The sequence below is a fragment of the Onychomys torridus genome, chromosome 20, assembly GCF_903995425.1.
Source record: "Onychomys torridus chromosome 20, mOncTor1.1, whole genome shotgun sequence".
Lineage (NCBI taxonomy): Eukaryota > Metazoa > Chordata > Mammalia > Rodentia > Cricetidae > Onychomys > Onychomys torridus.
Genome location: NC_050462.1, coordinates 12,614,280 through 12,637,365, shown reverse-complemented (window position 1 = coordinate 12,637,365; position 23,086 = coordinate 12,614,280).

Below are 23,086 nucleotides of genomic sequence, written 5' to 3'. Positions count from 1 at the left end.
ACGACACAAAGTTCTCTCTCAAGCATGTGAGGGCCCTTGAAGTAAGCGTACAATACAGCTTTCCTCTTGACCTTTGCCTCTCAGCTTGATCATTTCCAAATTAGAAGCCATTAATAGTAATTTAAAAAGTACAAAGTCCTGGATGGGATTCTTAATGTGGGACCTTTGTGCCTTCTCTTTCTCTTCTGAAGTCTCTCAAGAGTAGGAGGCCATGTGTCATTTCCCCATCTCTCTTGATTACCTCAGCTGACCCTGTGGACTCATGGGAAATAACCTAGTACAGGATATGCACTGTCCCTTCTCACTGGGGTGACTCAGAGGACTGAAGTATTCCGTTTTCTTCCCTGAGCAGATCAGCATGTCCTCCCTTCATTCTTTCCCTTTCCAGAGGCACTTCCTGTTCTACAAATTGCACGTTGATCCTTGAAACAAACAGGCTGAAAGTGCAGCGTCCCTTTTAAACTCATACAGAGATAAGGAGTCAGATAGCTTGAAACCAGGAGGGTTTGGTGGAGTGAAGAACACAGGAGGTGCCGAGAAAGAGGACTTGAAGTTCCAGTGGATAATTAGGTACAATGGAACAGAGTGGAACGCTCAAGGGTGTTTAAGCAAAACAGGGCTGGCTTTAGATTCCTCTCTGCCACTTCTCCAGGTGATTCTGGCCCATCCTTTAACTTCTCTGAATGTTGGCTTTCTCATAGGTAAAAATGGAGGGGATTGTATCCCCATAGAATCATGAAGACTCAACTAGGTTGTCCATGAATATTATCTCTGAGCATGCTGTGTACAGCCAACATTCCGAATGCAGAAGCAGCTTGATTTACAATGGAGTCAGGTCTGGATAAATTCACTCACTACTGAAAATCCAGTAAGCTGAAAATGCATATGTATATGGCTTCCCCAACGCAGTGGCTTAGCAACATGGTTGTTTCACAAACAATGGTGTGGTGGATTGGGAGCCCTAGTTTGCTATGACTGCATAGTGTCTAGACACAAGGTCCTTCTGAACCCTAGTGAACTGGAGACTGTCTGGACTAGGCTTTCCATATTCACATTCAACTTTGCACCTAGTTTGTCCACTTTTCTGTTGTGTTTGAATAAACAATGCTCTCAAGTACTTTGTTTTAAGTATTGATGTAGGGTGTGTGTGTGTGTGTGTGTGTGTGTGTGTGTGTGTTCTTGTTGTTGTTTTGAGAGTGGACCTTTCTCATCCCAAATGTGCTTGATTCAAAGACTTAACAGTATCAGACCCTTATATTCACCCAAAATTAACTTGAGACAGTAGGTTTTGAATTCATAGTCTTAGACCATTAGGTGATTAAATATGTAGATGCTCATGGACATAAGCAAAGCAGATGTAAGCTTTATTAAGAGACATTAAGAAACAATGAGAAATTAGGGAAAGGTGAGAAACAGCCAAAACATTCCCAAGAAAGAAAAAGCCATTGAATTCCCTTTCTAGAGAGTTGTTTAGGGCTATCACAGAAACTAGACAAAGGCTGAGATAGCTTAGTTCTCTGTGCTGTCATGGGCTGAGTCAGTGGAAGGTTTACATGCTCTATGCATGTACCCATGACACACCCAGAGATGATCATACATTGTTCATGTATTACCCATCCAGTTATGAGTGGTTGAAGTCCTCTTCTCTCCACCTATGAAACCTGCTTTGTTAAAAGTTGACATATACCAAAGGCTAGCTATTAGTAATGGCTGACGTTATACTCTCTGACCTTAAAAGTGTCTCACTTGCTGTTAATTATACCAAACTCTCTTTGTTCTCACCAAAAAAGTAGCTATAGTTGTTCTTAGTTAACTCATTATCCATGGGATGGTCTGGCATCTCCTTCCTGAAATAGGTAGAGGCTTTCTTGAGGCTATCTACTGCAATTAACTAAATTAGGAGAAAGAATGTAAAGGAGTAATAGTGCCTCTCATATATTCCCTGGTGTCTTATGAAAGCTGGCCATCGGAACTATCAATACTGGCCTTGCTTCTCTGAGCCTACCTGTCTGATTTTCAGCAGGTCCACTTGTCGGTCTTTTAGGCAGTTACAAGCTTTGTTTCTTATTCATAATGTTCCTGATTTGTTTATTTAATTATTATCTTCCTTTTAATGCCAGTGTCCATTTTTACTGCAGTACATGTGAGCAATACACTGTTGCCCAATAGCCCCTTTTCTATTACTACTTACAAAGAGCTAACTCCTGCATCAGAACGATGCTATGTGGTGTAGATACAAGGGCCCATGATAAAACAGATCAAAGGGGGTTTCATTCAGAAATGGGAGCAAGAGGCTAGTTTGGTTTAGAGTATATCAAGATTTTTAAATGCTCTGAAACTTCACAGAGGAATGAGGCTAAACTTGGAGGTAAAAATTTGGAATTTCTTAGCATACAAAAGGTAGTTATGGATGAGTATGATTTTTTCCTTGACCTCTGAGAAGCCCCATAAAGCCACTGTGAGAATGGGAAGCTCTCAGAGATGTTTTATGTGGTGGAAAGAGGTTGATGAGAGCCAAGGGAAATGGTAGCCAATAGCAAGGATAGATTTCTAGGACCAAGAATCAACACTGCCAGATGTAGAAAAGTAACCCAAGGAAGCAGTAAACATTACCCCTTAAAAATCTTAAAATATGAAGCTTATTGGTGAGTTATCAGAAGCATTCCAGGGAAATCTTCATTATGGTTGGGTCCTACCTATGCTGTAGCTCCAGTTTCTCAACTGCAGCTTCATTTATTTGATAATCAAAACACATTATCTAGTGTTTTTGTCTGATTGTGTTCAGCTCTACATATGCAGCTATGAGACGCCAATGGTTTTTCAACAATAGCACTCATTCAACAGCAACTCTGTAAAGCCCATTTAGAGGCTAAGAAAGTAACTGAAATCACATAGTCTCAATTCTCATACAGCTTTGAAGCCAGTGAGGATAATAATAAATCTAATATAGAAGACAGATGATGCTGAGACCTGTGAAATTAAAGCACACAGCATGATGATGGGGCTCCAGAAGGGATTTCAAGGTCAGAGAAGACTTACTTGAGGAAGAAAACATTTGATGGGAAGATTAGAAAGTGTCTTGGCAAAGGGCAGGTGGTCAAGCTGCGTCACAGAACTCATTGGAAGTCTCCCAGACAGAGAGAACACAATGAGCAATTGTCTGCAGGCAAAATAGAGCCTGCTGCATTTCTTAAACAAAGGAAGTCATTTGAGCATGATGACTGCCTTGAGGATCACCTAGGAGACACACCTCTGGGTATGTCTGTGAGGACACTCCCAAGGAAGTCTAACTGAAGAGTGAAAAACCCATCCTGAGTGTTGGTGGTCCCTTCCTAGGGCTGGGGTGCAAAAATGAACACAAAGGAAAATGGGAGAAAAAATGAGCACCTGAATTCATCTCCCTCTGTGCCTTGACTTCAGTGTGACCAGCCAGATCCAATGTGATGAGCAGAATTACACTCCACCACTGTGCCGTCCTGCTGTGATGGACTGCATCTTCTCTTAAACCTGAAACGAAAGTAAAGCCTTCTTCCCTTACATCACTGCTGTCAAGTCCTTTGTCTCAGCAACAAGAAAAGCAACTCAGAGAGATGGAGAGAGAGAAGAGCACAAAGTTAACTGGACAGGAAGACATAATCTGTATCATGCTGAGCCTTGTTGGCCATATTAGCAGTGTGAATTTTATAGCGAATGCAGCGGGAGACTGCAAAAGCTGTGTGCGGAAAGAGAAGTCATGATCAGATTTACTTTTTAAAAAAGACCCTTCTTGTAGGTCTGTAGAGAATTACTAAAGGGAATTGGAAACAGAAAGAATAGTGTCAGGAGACACAGTAGGGAGATAAGACAGGCATGAATAAGAAGGGTGAAGAGACTATGTAGAAAGGGAGACTTACTTCAGAACTATTTTTTTAGAGATAGAGTCAGTCAAACTTGGATGATCCTGTGCGTTTTGGCTCTGCTAAAATCAAGGGGGCTTGAGGACACCTTGACATTCCAGCAGCTGGCCCTAATGTGCTACACATCTTATAAAGCCATCAACTGTGAACTGGCTTCTTGTTTCAATAGCATTTTTCATTCAAATATCTTCACCTTAGTGAGGAATTCTTAATTTTGGTGGCTTTCTTCTTTCTCAGGCATTCTTTTCCCATTTGAATTGTCCCAAAAACTGGTTAAAACGGGGCAAGCCATGCTTTGTCCATTCTCTTGGATCTTATATTGTTCCATTGTGTGACCTCCAGTGATCCCTCTAGTCCCCCTGGCTTTTATATCTTCATCTGGAAGGATGGAAATTCTTGGATGCAAATATCAGTTTTCTACTGAAGATGAATTAATATGACATGGTAAAGCCAGAAAATCAGAGCTCAAAGTCAGTATTTAGAATGGCTTATAAAATATTTTGCATTCAGTCAAGCAAGATTATTTATATAGTTTGAATCACTTACCTGCAGGAAGGTCAAAGGAACAATGGAGCAAACATACTAGTATTAAAAAACAACCAGATGAAATAGAGAATACAGAATACTCTAAAAGGTATCAAGTTTGGTTTCTTAAATAGTCAATATCAACAAATAAAGAGATATCTGATTAGATTTAGGTTTGGGTGCTAAGAGTTATGGCATGGACTATTGGAAGTCTTTAAATGTGTGTTAGTGGATCACATTGCAGGGTTGCTTCTATCACACAGGGCAGGATAAGGCTGTGGTAGGTATGTAGGAGCCTATTTTCTCAGGTGCATCTTTCTAAAGTATTATGGTAAACTGAGGCAATGTGTATAGATTTGTGATATTTTAAGAGAAATAAACACTTGGCGCTTACATATTATAAACTCTCTCTCTCTCTCTCTCTTTCTCTCTCTCTGTCTCTGGGGAGGGGACATGCTTAATCATCATGTGTGGAGGCCAGAGGTTGACATTCGTTGTCTTCCTTTATTATTGAATTTCACCTTAGTTTTTGAGACACTGAACCTGGTGTTTTCCATTTTGGTTGGCTCCATTGGCCAGTGAGCCCCTAGAAACCTTACAGGTATACACTGCCACCTTTATCTTTTACATGAGGGTTGGGGATCTGAACGTATGTGCAGCAAGCACTTTACCCATTGAGCCATGCATGGCCCTGATCTCCTAAGATTAAAAAGTCACACAAAACTCCAGTTTGGATATGAACAAGCATGAGGAAGCTGGTTGCCATGCAAACTGTGCTTGATTAAAAAAAATATATATCTTGCCGGGTGGTGGTGGCACACACCTTAAATCCCAGCACTCGGGAGGCAGAGGCAGGTGGATCTCTGTGAGTTCAAGGCTAGCCTGGTCTACAGAGTGAGTTCCAGGAAAGGCACAAAGCTACACAGAGAAATCCTGTCTCGAAAAACCAATATATATATATATGTGTGTGTGTGTGTGTGTGTGTGTGTGTGTGTGTGTGTGTGTACATATATGCATATATATACATATACATATATATGTAAACACTAGACTCAGACTTGGCTCAGGAAGGTGCTGACACTCTAGGAGGCACTGGAGACATAAGAGTCACAGCCCAGCAGACCTGGGTAATCACATATCACACATGAAGGCTGAAGCACATGTTCTGGGGTGAAATCCAGAGTCCTTGCACAGTGACAGTGGCTAACTTCCCTTTGTGAGATTGTCTTGCCTACGTGGTATGGTAGTCTCTACTACGTACTTGCTGCATTTGTGCTACAGATAGAATGGAATTTTAATATTTGTATATGTGTGTGTGGGGGTGAATATGTGTGTGGATGTTCTTGTAGAGGCCACAGAACAATATTGGGTGTCATCCTGACTTCCTCCCATGATCTTTTGAGGCAGGGGCTCTCATTAGCCTAGAGCTCACCAATTAGATTGAACTGGCTGACCAGTAAGCCTCCATGACGCTCTTGTCTCCACTTCCTCAATGCCACAATACTGAGTGCTTTTTCATGGATGCCGGGATCCAACTCAGTCCCTCATGCTTGTGAGGCAAATGCTTTACTAACTGAGCCATTTTCCCAGCTGTCTGATCTGATTTTTGAATTGGTAAGTCCATATCACTGTTAATATCAGATCATCATTGTTTAGCTTGGTCATCCCTCATCAGTTCATATCATTCAGTCTCTGTCTTGATGCCCAATTCCCATTGACCTAGCTACCTCTACTGCCATTATCTACTTCTCCTTCCATCTTCTTCTGTCTGGGAGCCCAAATGTGTTGACTCTGGAAGTAGAGGCTGACTCTGAGCAATGTGACCTCATTCTACATCATGTAAGTTTCCTGAGTAGATCCAGGTAGGGCAGAAGTTTATGCAATTTTGAAAAGCTGCCCTTGAGAAAAATGCATATAAAATGAGGCATTAAAAACTAGTTTCAAAAGTGAATGTTGATTTTGAGTTGGAAAATGTATCACCACTAATTAATCAAAATGAAAACAACAATAATAATCTGCCCAGGTCCATAAACTTGATCCAGTAAAATAATTAAATTTCAAAACTCAGTAACACTTAAAATATTCTTCCCCCGTATGTGTATTTTGGTTGCATTCTGTAAGTCTTTGTCTAATAATAATTTAAAGATATATTGTCTATGGAGATAATAAAGAGACAATCCCACCTTCCCTTTACGGTGGCCAGTGTTGGTCATCATGGAGGGATTTTCAAACTTCACCTCATTTTAAAGGATTTCGAATGGCTATGTCATGTGCATTACTGGACTTATTGTTGAAGTTGCCTGGCGTCTGTGAAGTTCCTTTCCCAGACAAGCTGGAGGAGCTCGGGTTTCCAGTTTTCATGTGCAACGGCTAATCACAGATTCTCTTTGAGTTGACAACATTCATTAGCTGGTTTTTTCATCAATGTCATTATACATTTTTTGTTGGCCCTGAAGTCTCACATCACTATTCTGAGCGTGTCTGTGAAGTGAGGCCAGCCCTAGATCGGGTCAGCTAGCCATCATTTCCGAAGGCCCAGAAATATCAGCAAGCTACAGAAATGCATTCTGTTTGACAGAATCGTCATGTTGAAGATACAGGTACCTTAAACTCAACTTCCATTTTGTGGATCTTAGGAGTAGATCTAAGACCCTAACTGAAATGATGCTACAGGCTCAGGGAAAGTTAGAAGGGAAAAAAGCAGTTGTGAGTAAAATACATGATTCTTTCAAATTTTATAAAAATATATAAATGTCAGCATACTGCCAGAGCCTCTTGGGTGCACATGCAAATGAATGCCTTTGAGTTAAACTATTCAGAATTCTGGTAAACCATTCGGTACTTGAGGTAAACTCTCCTCCATTTCACACTAACCCACACCTCCATTAGAGTGTTTCTCCTACATGTGCTTTTGCTAGCAGTTAAAACTTATTAAGGTTCCACTTAATTTCTTTGAAATATTTCATATCATGTTACACATTACTGAAGAGCCTCACATAAATTAAGCCACAAATACAATTTTTCTCAAATATCATTACTCAAACTTCTCTCTGTATAACTCACGTAACACAGAAGAATCTTCTGGCACTGTGGTTTTTCAAGTCTGCTGCATACTTGATATCATGGAGTACTTTTAGAAAAATACTGATGGATATGACATGTACAATGGAATATTTAAAAAGCCCTCCAGGTGAGTCTAATGCTCAGCCAGAAATTGATAGCCATTGCGCTACTGGTTGAAATTCTTATATTGTTTCTTTCTGCTTGAATGACAAAATATTGTTTTAGCACTCCCCCAACCCTTTGGAATGAAATCTAAAAATGGAAGATGCAGTAAATGTAGCACCCATATACACAGTAGGGATTATGTAAAATATACCTATTTTATTAATTTGCTAGAAAGGTAAAAAATTCCTGTAGAATGCAGTGCCCTGATGTGCTGTTGGAGCGAAATAGGAGGCAGATGACATGGACAGCTCCTAATTAAAAATAAAATTAATTTCCTTACCAAGCCTCTGTTGTACTTGAAGGCAAATGCAATTTTGTTCATATAATAAAGGGTGCCATGAAGGGGTCAACTACAAAGGATATTTCAAGCAGGAAAGTGTCCATCGTAATAAATCCATTCCGACTCGGCAAACACCCAGGCATGCTTTGCTGTGGCTCAGGTAACCTTTTGAGTTAGGCAGAACAGCCACTTGGCTGCAGCTCTCATCTACCTTGGTAGATCACACACCACAAACAATAAAATATCAGAGTGTTCAATCTGTCCATGCACACTACCTTGATATTATTTCTCCTCAAATGATTTGGAAGATAGAGGAGGCAGTTTCTTTTACTTCTTTTTTAAGACAATGAAAGAAAATTGGAATTAGTAACTTTTTCCTAAGTAAAATATTTAACCCTTCCAAGGTGATTTTTCATCTGAGTACAGACTTAATTTGATCCTTTTGGAGATACTTTCTCAGATAGAAAAGGTTTGCATGCCATCCTTATATTGTTATTTTACTCCAACTTTTCATTGCCTATGGACATTAAAAACAATAGAACAGGCTGTATATTCTGAATCTGAACATCTATCTACTTCTCACCCCCCCCCACAAAAATAATTCTTTTGACATCACACCCACAAGTGGAAAATTCCAGTTTGTGCTCATGTGTTAAGCTCAAAGCAGACATACATGAAAAATATTATAAAATATTCTCCTTAGCCTGTTTGTATAAGGGTACATGAAGCACAGTTTTTTGTTTAAATTCGGGTTCTGTCTCAAAGGCATCATGTTTTGTTTGTGAAAAAAAAATCTAAAAAACCCAAACACTTGTGATCTCAAGCACTGTAGACAAAGAATCCTTGACCCATGCATGTATGTATATGCAGAGTCCCCTCGTTCAGAAATCCTGCACAGCAGTTGAGTCCTAATATAAAGGACTGGTCTCCTGTGTGAAATCAGCCTGTGATGGCCTGATTTTGTGGCTTACTGCTGAGAAGTTTAGCTTCTGGAGGATTTGGAAGTAGTTTCTGGCTCAAAAAGGATTTATAACATGGCAGAAGTCAACAACAACATAAAGAATGTCAAACTGAAATCAAATCTCTAGTAAAAGGGCCAGTTTTAGATGCCAGAGAGAAAGCATATCTTTCTCTTTGGTCCTCTCAGAATTGGTTGAGCAGAGGTGGGGGTCTTAAAGCTGTAACAACAGTGTCTCCCATCAAATATATATTCTTTGGAGATAATTGGCTGCAGAGTATGTTCTGAGCCTGTCAAGGGGGAATAGCTTCTCATTCAGCAGGATGGAGGCTGCTGGAAGTTCACCCACACCGAGTGTTCCTGGAAGCCAGGAAGAAAGGGGCTTGATTCTCAAGCAAGAGGAACTTTAGCTCATCCTTACAAGGGCTTTCTGCATGCTTACTAATTGTTTTGAACTTGCACATCATGCCTACAACACACACACATCAAGTGCATACACACACATCATGAACACAACACACACATCAAGTGCATACACACGCATCATGCACACAACACACACATCGAGTACATACACACACACTATGCACACACTACACACATCAAGTGCACACACACACACACACATTCAGAGAGAAAGAAAGAGAATGAGTGTGTGAGAGATAGAGTTAGTTCTCAGGTTCATCCATTTTTACACTCAGTCCATATCAAACTGTTTCTCCACCTTCATAGAAATTTTGCTTAGATGTCTCCTTTTGAAGTTTGCTCTGAATTTGAGCTGGCAAGATTAATCATACTTGTATCAGGAAGTCTCCTGAATTTCTAAAACTTTATAAATTCCTCATATGTTTATAACTCTCTTTTTCTATTTATTTTGCTACCACGAAGTTCCAGCTTTTTAGGGACAGGGCCATTTGGTTATTTTGAGGGTGGGGTGGGGGGTCTGTAACATGTACTGTAGATCAAAATGAGAGGGCTGGCAATAGTTTGATCACCTGGACAGAAAGAACTGAGGTTGATTTCTTCTGTTATTTATTCTCTATCACACCATGGGAGAAGCAGGATCTGGCAGGGGCAAATCTTTCTTATATAAGTCCAGTAGCTCAGTTTAGTTTTTCTCGGCTACAAACAAAGCCATTTCCACTATCATGTAATTCTAAGTATTAACTGAGTACACAGATCATTGCTCCCCCCCCCCCCCCAATTACTCCCTAGAAAGCTGCTTGCCTGGAGAGACAATTGAGACTCCATTGGGTTAAAGGGAGCCACAGATTAGTTTTCATTCCTCACAAAGAACCAACCAAACTCTTGTTGTCTTGTTCCCTGATTCACTATAGTGAATTCACACACACACACACACACACACACACACACACACACACACACACACACAAAAGAACATTCTAGGATCTGTAGGATTAGAACACACCTTACATCTTTCTCCTGCCTCCCTTTGAACACTCCAAGTATCCTCATCTATCATACATCAGTATAACTGCCATGAGTCCCTTACGATAGAAACCCTATACACGGTTGCTCTGATTAATAAACCCTCCCTTTCAGTCACCCCACTAGGAAGCCAACCCTCAGCACTTGGACATGTCTAGCTGAAAACTTCTTAAAGGCCTCTGTTGACATTACACGGGACAGAGCCCTGAGCCAGCTGAGCCCTGTCTAAATTCTGAGCCAAAATTTGTGCAATAATAGGAGAAGAGATGTTGGTTTAAGTCTCTGCATTTCGGACTGGTTTGTTACGCAGCCGTAGCTGACTGGGAGCCGGGATGTCCTCTTCTGCTGCCTCTTATTGCCACTGTTTTACCTGTGCAGCTGTGTAGAGGACTCCTACTCTGAGTTTATAGACTCTGAGGTTACTGCACTTCAGCCTCTCTCTTTCCCCCACTCCTTCCTCAGGTGATCAATCTGATTCATTAACGTGTTTGGACTCCTCTGGTCGCATTATTCATTCTTCATCTATCTCATCCCACTCCAATTCTTGCTGTGCCATGTGACCAACAACAGCAAATCCTGACTCTCCTCTCCTTCCTGTGCAAGATAATACTAAAGAGTCACCCAGAGGCTTCAATGCCAATAAGTATTTGAAATGACAACAAAATAATATCAGAAACTTTGTATTCCTAGAGAACTTTAAAAACAATAAGCAATGTATTTCCTCTACCTGTTGGATGAAGGATATGAATACTCTTTATCTCAGAATCAGAGGGTTTGAATTAGGTTACCTCCCATAAGCCCTTTATTCCAGAAGATTCTATGAGAGATTCAGCTACCACCATGCTTATTCTTGAATTTTGTGAGTTATTAAATTATTAATAGCATAATTTTATTAGGGGTAAATAATTTCTTGAATCATGTTTTTTATATACAATCCAAGAATTGTATCTTTGGGACACATTTGGCTTTTAAAGGAACTGTAAATGTAGATTTCTTCTAACCTTAAACAATATTTATCACTATATCAATTTCTAGTATTTTATAGTTCACTCTATTTTTTGGTATATATTCTCAAGGTTAATCTGAAATTTTCTCACTTTGGCAGATTTTATTGTTGCTTAAATTAACTTTTTAACCACCCTGTGTATCAAATATATAGAGAGAAATTTATGATTTTCTTTGATGACTAACCTGCATACTTCAGAAATCAGTGTGTTTTGTTTTCCCCAAATCATGGCAAGTTGGCTTTCTCAGAGGGCAGATGTCGGTATTCTGCTTCTCTCTTCTTGGAGGCTCTTCTCCTCAATCCAGTGAGAAGGAGATGTGTGGTCAATTACAAGAACCCAGTAGCTTCCCTGTTGAACTTTATGCATATTCAACTATCCAAGTTAAATAGCATTTAGCCAAAGCAATCAAAGTTCCCCAGGCACTTTGTATTCCCCACCAATCACAATGGAAGTAGAGTTTTCTGTGTGATGTGCTAACTGCAGAGGACAGTGGGTCTGTGGCCTACAGCAGTGGAGTCAGATCCAGGGCACAGTGTCCTCCAAGGCCACACCCTCACACACCTGCTTTTCAACTGTGTGACATTTGGTGGCTGAAATGGAGACCTTACAACCACTCAGTTCTTCCTTTACAGTCTGATTTAAGAGAAGTTTGGAATCAAGTTGAAATAGATTCACAGAAAGGTGTTTTGTCTTTCCACATTATGAGGGAAAAAGCCAGTGTCACATTGTGTCTCAGAGACCAGAGCAGTCACATAGGGAGAATGCTCAGGTAGCAATATGCTGCCGAGTTCAGTCAGAGAAAAGCCTCAAAGATCAGACTTTCGGAAACAGTAGGAGGAATATGGATTTTGCCTTAAGAGTGTGGCCCAAGCTGAGGAGAGGGGGTTTGTAAGAGAGGGTTCACAAGAATTAGTTTAGGTTTGTGAAAAATTGCAAACAAAAGAACAGCAGTTTAAGAAAGACAGAAATTGGTTTCTCAAGAAGCCTGAACGTTGGGTCTCAGAGTTCTACAGGATGTTATGGTATCAAGAGCTGTAGGCAGTCTTTTCTGTTCTGCTAGCCATTCCCCAAATGACCACACAGAGACTTAATATTAAGTATAAATGCTTGGCTGGTAGCATAGGGTTGTTTTTAGTTAGCTCTAATAACTTAAATTAACCCATTTCTATTAATCTATGTTATGTATTAAACTCGAGGCTTGTTTACCTCATCTACCAACTTCCCATCCTGCTCACCCTGCGTCTCATGGCGGCTCCTCAGACCCCGCCTTTCTTTTCCCCACCATTCTCTCTGCCCTGAAAATCCTGCCTAACCATTGGCCAATCAGCTTTTTATTAACAGTGGGAGCAACACATCTTCACAGTGCACAGAAGGATTGTTGCACAGCAAGGAGCAGAATTTTCTTCCATCTTGTTCTGTCACACGTACTCACTCTAAGTTCCAGTCAAGTTTAATGGCTGCGCCAGTGCCAACCAGAAAGCCTACATTCCAGTGAGCAGGAGAGAGGAAAGGAAAAAAGTCATTCTTCTCAATCCACATGAGGCGGCCATATATTCCACTTACATTCCAGATATGATTCTTCCTAGAAGTAAAGGCTTAAGATATGGTCAGTCCCCTTCCTGTGTTTCTTCTATGTACCTAGGTAAACACGGTGAAAGATATGCCTTTAAATAGCAAAGGGAATGATTGTCAAGACCTAGATACACATGCATATACGTGTATCCAATTGGGTACATGTACATGCATGTTTGCATGTGCGTGTGTATTTGTGCCCATGCCTATGTATATGGCCATGCATGTGCCTGAAAGGCAGGAGAAGAGGTGAAGATTTAGTGGAAAGATATGGAAGAATTTATTTTGGGAATGGAAAAAAGGCTGTACAAAATGGAGGTGTTCTAAGGCATATATATTTATACATGTAGGTATGTATTCATGTAGATATGTATGTATATATGTATAAATATTGGTTATATCTTTAATTTTTTAAAAACTAGCTGGAGTTTACAGCACATTGACAGGTATATACAAGTTCAATGGAATCGATTACATCATCCTTTGTGTTTCCATAATGACTTATACTCATATTACAGAACTTTATTTTTGGTAATAGCGTAGGCCTCTCTCTAGAAAGTACATTCTCTAGACTAATGTCAGCTCAGTTTCAGTGGAGGGGAATTTATTCTCAAACCTAATCGCTCCCTCTGATAGATTTTGTGGAGAAAAATCCATCAGAGTCATCGTATAATCTCTTCTTCTCTTGGGGGAAAAGTTGAGGTGGAGTGGTGTAATTGAGAGATGTTGGGTTGAGGAGTACATACAAGCTTACAAGCTGTATCTCAAATCCCACATGTTTATTCCACTCTCAGGCGCAGGTACTAGACTTTGGAGCATGAATCTGTCTCATTGCAAGGATGAGAGACTGAGGAAAGCCACTGAAGTCGGTAGGTCTGATGGTAGATTAGGGGATAGGAAGCTGGGTGTGTGCACAACTCTGTTCCCACTTGTTTTCTTTGAGAATTTGGCTTTGCAGTTTATGCTCTGGATTGTTATGTGCTGTGTGGTCAGTTTCTCAACCCTCAGGACAGGGCTGTGGTCCTTTGGAACCGGTAAGGGTTATGTGGTAACTTTGTGGGTTCCCCCATCATGACCTTGACCCTCCTGGCTTGAACAATTCCTCCTCCCTCTCTTCAGCAGGACTTCTGGAGGTCAGCCCAGTGCTTGACTGTGGATCTCTGCATCTGCTTCCATCAGTTGAAGGCTCTATGATGACAATTAGGATAGTCACCAGTCTGATTACAGGAGAAGGACAGTTAAGGCACCCTCTTCATTATTGCTAGGAGTCTTAGCTGGGGTCAACCTGGTGGATTCCTGGGGTTTTCCCTGGCACCAGGTTTCTCCCTAACCCTGAAATGGACCCCCTACCAAGATATCTCTCTCATCACTTTCTCCTCTATTCTGCCTCCAACCTACATGCCTCCTGTACCCAGTCTGCCCAACCCACTCTCTCAGGTTCCCATCCTTCCCCTCCCCCAAACACACCCTCAGTTTACCCAAGAGATCTCACCTATGGTCTGTGATACCAGTGATATCAAGACCTGTCCCTGGCACTTAGCTGATTTGGGAGCCTGGTCCCTATGCTGGATTACCTCACCTACCCTTGACACAAGGAAAGGTGCTCAAACCTGTCCCAACTTGATGTGCCATGCTTTGTCCAAGCACATGAAAGGTCTGCCCCGTTCTGAATGGAGACAGGAGTAGATGGTGAGGGGGCTAGATGGGAGAGGAGGGAAGGGACACTGTTAAATAAATGAGAAAATGTTAATTAAATTAAAAAAGTAAAAGGAGAATTTAAGCATCTCCTATGAACCCGGGGGGGGGGGGGGGACAGCAAACCTCTTCATGTTGGCTATTATTCAATAAATATGTTGTCCTGAAAAAAAAATTAATGTTATATACTAGCACTTACACATTTACTTATTAATTTTTTTGGCAGGGTCCTGCTATACAACATAGATTAACCTTGAATTTGCCATCTTCCTACCTCAGCCTCCTACATGCTAGAAATATGCACCATCACATCTGGATCTTCGTAACAATTTCAACAATAAAATAGAAAAGTTCAATTTCATTTTTCCTCCTTTATTTTAGGACTCATCTGAGTCAGAATTTTGCTGAATGAAATGTGCAATGTATAAAGAATCTCCAAATCCTAAAACTATCTGTTTCTCTGTCTGTCTGCCTAACCCTTTATCACCTATCTATCTATCTATCTATCTATCTATCTATCTATCTATCTATCTATCTTGAGATCAATTTAGTACGAAGTGAATAAATGAATGGATATTGACCTTGTGATTGTGATTGGCATTGACAACTTTCAGAGCTCTAACTTCTTTGTTTGTTTGTTTGTTCTCTTCAAGACAGGGTTTCTCTGTGTAGCTTTGGATCCTGTCCTAGAACTCACTCTGTACACCAGGCTGGCCTCTAACTCATAGAGATCCACTTGTTCCTGCCTTCTGAGTGCTGGGATTAAAGGTATGCACCACCATCACCTGGCTCAGAGGTCTAACTTCTTAAAAATAGTATGTTATATAAATTCTTGGATATATCAAGGGGAAAAACAAATAAACCCCAAACCCAACTCAGCTGACTAGAACCAGGAGAATTCTTTAAAGCAGTAGGTGGCCCAGAACACTCACTAGTGGCATTCAGCCCTGAAAGGGTGGATCTGACGGATGCCAACTCTAGATATATTTCTCGCATAGCTACCTTGATTCCCTAAGAGAACTCACCCTCTTGGCCTTCAAGCTTTCTGAAGACTTCTCTTTGTGCTCTTAAAATGAGTGAATACATGTTGTAGATATCTCCACTGTTCTCTCGGCTACAGTCACCTGAGACCTTTTGTCCTGAAATGGGAAATGAGGGTTTGGAGGCAACCCAATTATGTCAGAAGGGAATGAAGGAGATGGAAGTTGTGGAAAATAGTGGGTGTCAAGGTGTGGTAGGATGCAGACTGAACTGAAACCAAGATTAATGTTTGGGAAGCTCTTTCAAGAAGAAGACTGGAGGGGTTGGGGAGTTAGCTCAGTGGTAGAGCACTTGCCTAGCAAGCACAAGGCCCTGGGTTCGATCCTCAGCTCTGAAAGAAGAAGAAGAAGAGGAGGAGGAGGAGGAGGAGGAGAAGGAGGAGGAGGAGGAGGAGGAGAAGGAGGAGGAGGAGGAGGAGGAGGAGGAGGAGGAGGAGGAGGAGGAGGAAGACTGGAGGCCTTTCCTCACCTGGCCTTCAACTAATGGACAGAGTGTATGCGGAGGGTACCCATGAGTGTGTGTGTGTGTGTGTGTGTGTGTGTGTGTGTGTGTGTGTGTGTGTATGTGTATGTGTGTGTGTGTGTGTGTGTGTGTGTGTGTGTGTGTGTGATACAAAAAGCAAACAGGAGAGCCTGGCTATAAAGGGCCCTATACCTCATGGTTGGGTGCTTTGGGGGCTCTTTTCTCAGTTTGTTAGCCCACTTCCATTCTTGGGGAGTGCTTTGCCTTTCTTAAAAAGCCATCTCTACAACAACATTATATCCATGATGAGTCCCAGTGACAGCCCATCATTGGTGATTTAGCAGAAACCAGGGGCCTCGAGACAAACCAACGACTCTGGCAACGATCACTTGCAAGTCAAGGATGAATGGACTGAAAGACTGTGGGACTCAACAGGCCACTCTATGGCTTCCATGGCAAGATGACTCCTCTTCTTTTTTTGTTTCCTTTTTGGCTTTACTTTTAAATTTGGGTTTGATGGGGGGGGGGCGTTGCAAGTGCAGAGGGCAGATGTGAGGAAATGGGGAAATAAGTGGATTCAGGGAAATAAGTGGAATAATGCATGATGTGAAATTCACAAGAACCGATAAAAGTTTTTAAAAAATTGTCTCTATTCCTGCCTCTAACCATGGGTCTCAACTGCAGTTCTTTGCCCTGGGATGCAAGATCCTGAGACCAGGTGCCCTCGGAACCTAGATCTATGACTCCATGCCCCTAAGCATGTTTTCCCTGATCTCTGGACTCCTTCATTGTGTCTCTGCTCTCTGTGACTAATTCAAAAGTTGTGACCTTTCCTTGATGTTCCCTCCTCCTGACAGCCAGGATTTTCCTCTTGCCTGTACTGCTGTTTCTCTCTGACACTAATAAAATTGTCCTCGAACTCCCTTCTTAGTCCTTTAAAAAATTCTTTTCCTGATGGGAATAAGGACCACCAGTTTCTCCAGTACCAATGATAAACTTGGGGCATCTTTTACTCAGTTGGATGGCGATGAGCCACAGTGTGTTTGGAGACGGAGGGGTAGAGCATCTGCAGGGGCGTGCTGCTAACATGCTTCACCTCAACCCTGTTCTAGGGCTCCCTCCATTTGAGTCCCTTCATGACCATGTTGAATGCGGGTTTAGGGTTGCTTGCTTTTCCTTTCTGTGTGGTTACTGAAGAGCTCATGCAATGGGAATGATGAGAAAACCAAATGGCTTCCCTTTTGCCTTTTCAGAACATTGCAGTATGCAAATAGGCTGTAGTGAAGGAAGATTTAGAGCCACATTTCGGTTCAGTTTGGTGAGATTTGTTTGTGTTTCACAAAGTGCTAAATGTAACATTGTGTGTCAGCCAGAGCTTCCCCCATGAACAAAAGATCACAATAAGTAGCATTAAGATAGATCACAGTAGTACAACACTACTAGTTTAGGGGTGGATTAGGTATTCTTCTTTAGATTGTTAAAAAAAAAAAAAAATCCTCCATTTGTGCCTCCCTTCCCCTTTATCTGTTGAATTGAATGTTGTAAACACAAAAGTGCTCAATAAATATATCCAGTTGGTGACAGGCTTCGGCATAAAAGCAAAATGGTACTCTAAATTGCTCAAGGAAGTTGGTGAGAGTTAGATTTTTTTTAAAGGCCACAGTGGCATAATTTGGAAAAATCCCCAGTTTCCCTTAAATGATGACAAAGTATTCCAAGCACTATTTCTGTGATGCCCCTGAGTGTCTAGAATAAAAATGAATTAGGGGGAAGGTCCAAAGGCCTTAGTAGAAGGCTTTGTTGTGACAGGATATTGGGTGACATAAATCTGAAAATTCTCTTTGAAGAATTATGTCTACTGATAAGCTTTTCTGAAAGGGCACAGGTAGACCTGTATTAACTTGTAAAAATCATAGATTACTTTGTCCCATCTGGCATATTACCACTGACTTGGGGGCTTTATCAATGTCTCTTCCCTGAGACTTTAGCTTGAAGGCTTTATGAACAATGGCCAGACTCTGACACTTGTCACAACGTCCCTTACATAGATCTGATAACCCATAAAACATGGTCCCTTAACACAATGACCTCTTTTGAGCATATTTGTGCAAAAGGGAATCTTCACTTTCACAAATTGATGTTAATGCACATGGCATGTAGGGCAGGAGTTGCAGTGGAACGGTCCTGAAGTATTTGCTGAAGGTTAGAACTAGGAATAGATGTACATCCTTTAGGGATCCTTTGCTTTCATAGACACGTTATTTAAATGAAGGAGAAAATCATGGCAGATTTTTCAAAGTTGTATTTAGGCATTGTTTAATGGCTCTGCAAAAGACATGAGGTTGGTTCATTGGCAGTTTAGGGATGGATTTTCATAAGTGAGCATAAAATAATTGAAACAGCAAATGATTTGTGAGTATGTGTGATAACTGAGAACAGAGAGGGAAATAGATATTGTTCTTTCTAACGACCTGCAAATCCACCAGCAAGCACAGAGCCAATAATTCTCTGGGAATGTGGGACTGCTTGGATGCCTTGGTTTTTAGTGTTTTCAGATTCTAGTCTCTTTATCCGACTAATTTTTACTTCTAATCAGCATGTTTGTTTGCAGTCTCCCAGCCCTGGCATGTGCTTTACAAGCCCTCTGGGGGTGATAGAAAAAAATGAATAAATGCCTCAGTTACAAGCAGTTCATCAACTAGCCCTATGGTTGCTTTTTGGTTTTCTTTTTCAATTTTTACCTTTCAAATTCTCATGCCCAGTTTTCTTAATACAATACCTGCCGTCAGAGTACAGCCTGATAGCATATTTTAGTTGTCCTCATTACTTTTCAGAATAAGAGGCCTTTGTTCCTTCAACTCCATTTTATGCAGATTTAGGCTAATGACTATCTGATATGCACATATTTCTATTTAGTATTTACAGTAGAAAACATACTGAGCAATAGTCCTGTAGCTGAAGCTTGGGACAGCCACCAACAATGAAACACCTTTCCTGTGCTTTCCTTGAGTTCTTTACAACAGTCCTTGCCCCTACAGAACAGGAAATCTTTGTAATGGTCTTGCAGTATTTGAAAAGCTTTATAATCTTTGAAACATCGCACCTACAACAGACGCTGTTCTTTTCTACATGAATCCTTTCTCCTTTTCTTCCCCAGTAATAGAGCTATGGCTGGAGTCAGTCTGGGACCACAATGTGCAGCCTCTTTTAGACCTAAGTAGGATCATGTGGGAACCTTTAGATTGTCCCTTTTCTTCCTTCCTTCCTTCCTTCCTTCCTTCCTTCCTTCCTTCCTTCCTTCCTCCCTCCCTTCCTCCCTTCCTTCCTTCCTTCCTCCCTCCCTCCCTTCCTCCCTTTCTTCCTTTCTCCCTACCTTCTTTTTCCCTTCCTCCCTCCCTTCTTTCTTCCTCCCTCCCTCCCTCCCTCTGTTCCTCCCCACCATGCTCGGTCTTCATGTATGTGCATATGTGCATGCTAGTGCAAGTGCCTGAATGTAGCAGCTAGAGTAAGAACATTGAGTGTCTTCCTCCACTGCTCTCTCCACCTTCTTCCCTTGAAACAGAGCTTCATCCAGAACTGGGAACTTGCTGTTTTGACTGGGTTACCTGACCAGTGAGCTCCAGCATATGCCTGTCTCTGTCCCTCAATGCTATGATTAGAGCATGGGCAATAATTCCTGGCTTTTGACCTGTGTGCTTGGATTCTAACTCCAGTCCTTATGCTCTCAGAGCAAGCACTTCTGCCTACTGAGTTATCTCCCAACTCCACAGCTTTTTCTTTTCCTGATGCACTGGAAAAATTTCAGTAAACTAATCTTAGAGATTGGATTATCCAACTCATTCCCTGACTGGGAAGACACCTGTCCTAGGCCCCTGAGTGACTATGAAGAACAGATCTCTATTTGCTGTAAGCTTTAACTTTTAGGCCCATATGAGTGTACTGTGACTAACATCTGCATTGTGACTGAGTCCAGGTTGACAGTATGACAAGGGTTCATAGATTAAGAGAACTGGAAAGAACCCTGGAGTTCATCTTTGACTAAACATAATGTTTGCAGGGGAAATGGGCTTTACTTGGCTACAAAACAAGTTAGTCACAGGATTGGAATAAAATCCCACCTTCATCATGTAACTTTATTTATTTGTCTATATAAAGTGAGTAACACATGCAGAATCTAATACCCAGGAATTAGCTGACACAGAACACATGGGCAGATTCTGTAAATGGCATGTAGGCTTTTTTATAACCTATAATAGGAACGGCAAGCCCAAGAAGTAGATGGAATTTTACCTAGGTATCTGATACAATGAGCTGTAAGGGGTTTTACCCACCATCTCTCAGCTGGAAGGGTCTTAGGGAAAAATGTCATCATAAACAGGGGTCCTTTTGGATCTGTTAAGCAGCCTTGGGGGGAAGTGGGCAATCTGGCAATGGAACCAGGAACATTTCTGCCAAGGAACTTTTGTGCTCAAAAAGATTGATCTAAAATGACTTCTTGAAACATAACCCAATGAGAGATAGACAAGATTATGTTTTTAGCATTTGAACCAGAACACGCTCGCTCTGCTTTAAAAGGTCTTATGGGACTGAAAAAGCCCAGGGAAACAGAAGTTGCTGTTCTCATTAAAGGAGAGAGGTATTTTTATTCATTGTTTTTATTCACATCAGTTAATTTAACATGCCTTGAAGGGGCCTCTTCCACAGTAGCAGTATTAAAGTAGCAGCTTATTCACTGATTATAAACAAACATTAGTCAAGTTTACTTGCAAAAGTTGGTGCATGGATAAAAAGCAAAAGAATTACCTCCTACCTGACAGATGGGATGAGTCCCAAAGGTGTCTTCCAGCCTGATGACAATATGCCATGGAAGACTCTTGGAATGGAATCTAAGTTCTTTAATGGTAATTTATAATTCTCCCAAGGACCTGCTCTGTGCTTACTTCTCTCTCCCATGTCCCTTCTCTTCTACCTTTACCTTCCACTTGAGATAGCTACTTTGTCTTTCCTTTTATCTGCCGCAGCCTGGTCCATGATGCAAAATGCGCATCATTACTGTTCACAGGGACAGCAGTGTCTCTTCTTGGATTACAACTTCAAATATTATCTTTTAGAGGTGTCTTCCATGACTACCTCCAGAAGGTTTCACTCCATTCCATTTCCCTTCAAATCATTTATAGAATTACCCCTTGTTTTATTTTTGTCTGTATACTTTTCTAATCTCTTCTGTCGGATAGCAACTAAATTGTTCCATGACCTATTATGATGTAGAAGGGGCAAGGTTTAATGTAGGAACCATCTGGAAGCTCCACGCTGAAGCTGGGCTGCAGCTTTGATGGGAAGAGATTGAAATTGAGAGACTGCTAACAGAGGGTGGGACTAGAGACCAGAGTAAGGTTTCTTTTGGACAGTTTGAGTGGACTCAGACATGAAGGTCAATCTCCTATGCAAAGGCCAACACAGTCCAGGACCTGAGCAGCCATGACATCAAGGATGAAGAAGGGGAGCGATCCAGAGAGATGGTTGAGTCAGTTGAGTGTTTATTGTACAAGCATAAGGACCAAGTTCAGTTCCTAGGACACATGTCTAAAAGCCTGTCATGGTAGCATGCTTTTGTTATCCATGCCCTGGGGAGATGGAGATAAGCTAATCTCTGGGGTTTATAGGTCAGTCAGCCTAGCTGAACTGGTGAGTTCCATATCAAAGTGGAAGACCCTCTCTCACAATATAAGTTAGACAACACCCAGGAAAAGACATCTGAGGTTGAGATTGACTTCTGGCCTCCACGCATATGTGAAAACTTGTACATCTATAAACACATGAAAATGCAAACCCATATTTAAACAAAAGAAAGAAGCAGAGTTTCAGACAGATGTGTGGAAAATTTTGTCTAAATATAACTGCTAAGCCAACATCTCAGCATATCCCTGGGTAGCCAGGTTTTAGATCATTTCTCATCTCCAAAGACCTAGGTGATCAGAGGTGGGGATTGATTCTCCTGGCCCAGTAACACCATCTTCCTCGGGTCAAGCAGACAGAGAGCATTTTTTTCTTTTCATTGATTTTATTTCCTCCCCATTAAATTCTCAACTATGTACATACCTGAGCAGATGTGCTAGCTGGTCTTGCCTGGCAGAAAATTTGCATGCTTGGTCTAGACCTTAAGTGGCCTTCCTATCTGCCCTCCCTTTGACTATCTCATGTCCCAGTTGTACATCAATACCTTCCCCAAGGTTTATTGCTTCTTACAGGACTTCCACTCTAGTCTTGAAGGAGAACTTAGAATTCTACCTTCTTATCTTATAGACAGCTCTCTACTAAAGGCAATTCTCTTTTGAATATGCTTTCTGTTATTGTACTAAGGGCCGATGAGCCTTCTGGAATGCTACATTTATCAGGAACCTTGTTACGAAGACCATAAGATGTAGTTACTCAATCCCAACTTTATTTCAGTTAAAAAAAAAATCCCGCACCCATGACAGTCTTTGCTAGTCTCACAGAAACAAGGAGCAACTGACAGGTAATGGAACCAAATCTTGGCAAGAAGTAACTTGCAACATGATGAAATCCGATATCTAGCATGTCCTACTTTATGGCAAACACATACTGCTAATAATACAAATGTGCTTTCATTATCAGGATAAACTGTGCAATAAAATATGTGGATCTAATGGCAACTTCACAAGAGATAAATGCATGATAAATGGTATAAACTTGAATTATTTTACTTAGCTTCCATGTTAATATGTATAAACTGAATGAAGCCGTGTATTTAGATGCAAAGAGCCATATCATATCATTCTAAATATATTTGCCAAAATAGAAGGCATAAATTGTAGGCAAATTTAGTAATGCCTAATGTTATGCATGAATGTTTAGTTGTGATTAAATGTGAGCAGTTGCTCCTTTAAGGTAAAGGTCTCTGTCTGTGTGATTAATCAAATTGGAATGAAAGTACAGACAGCTCATGCCATGC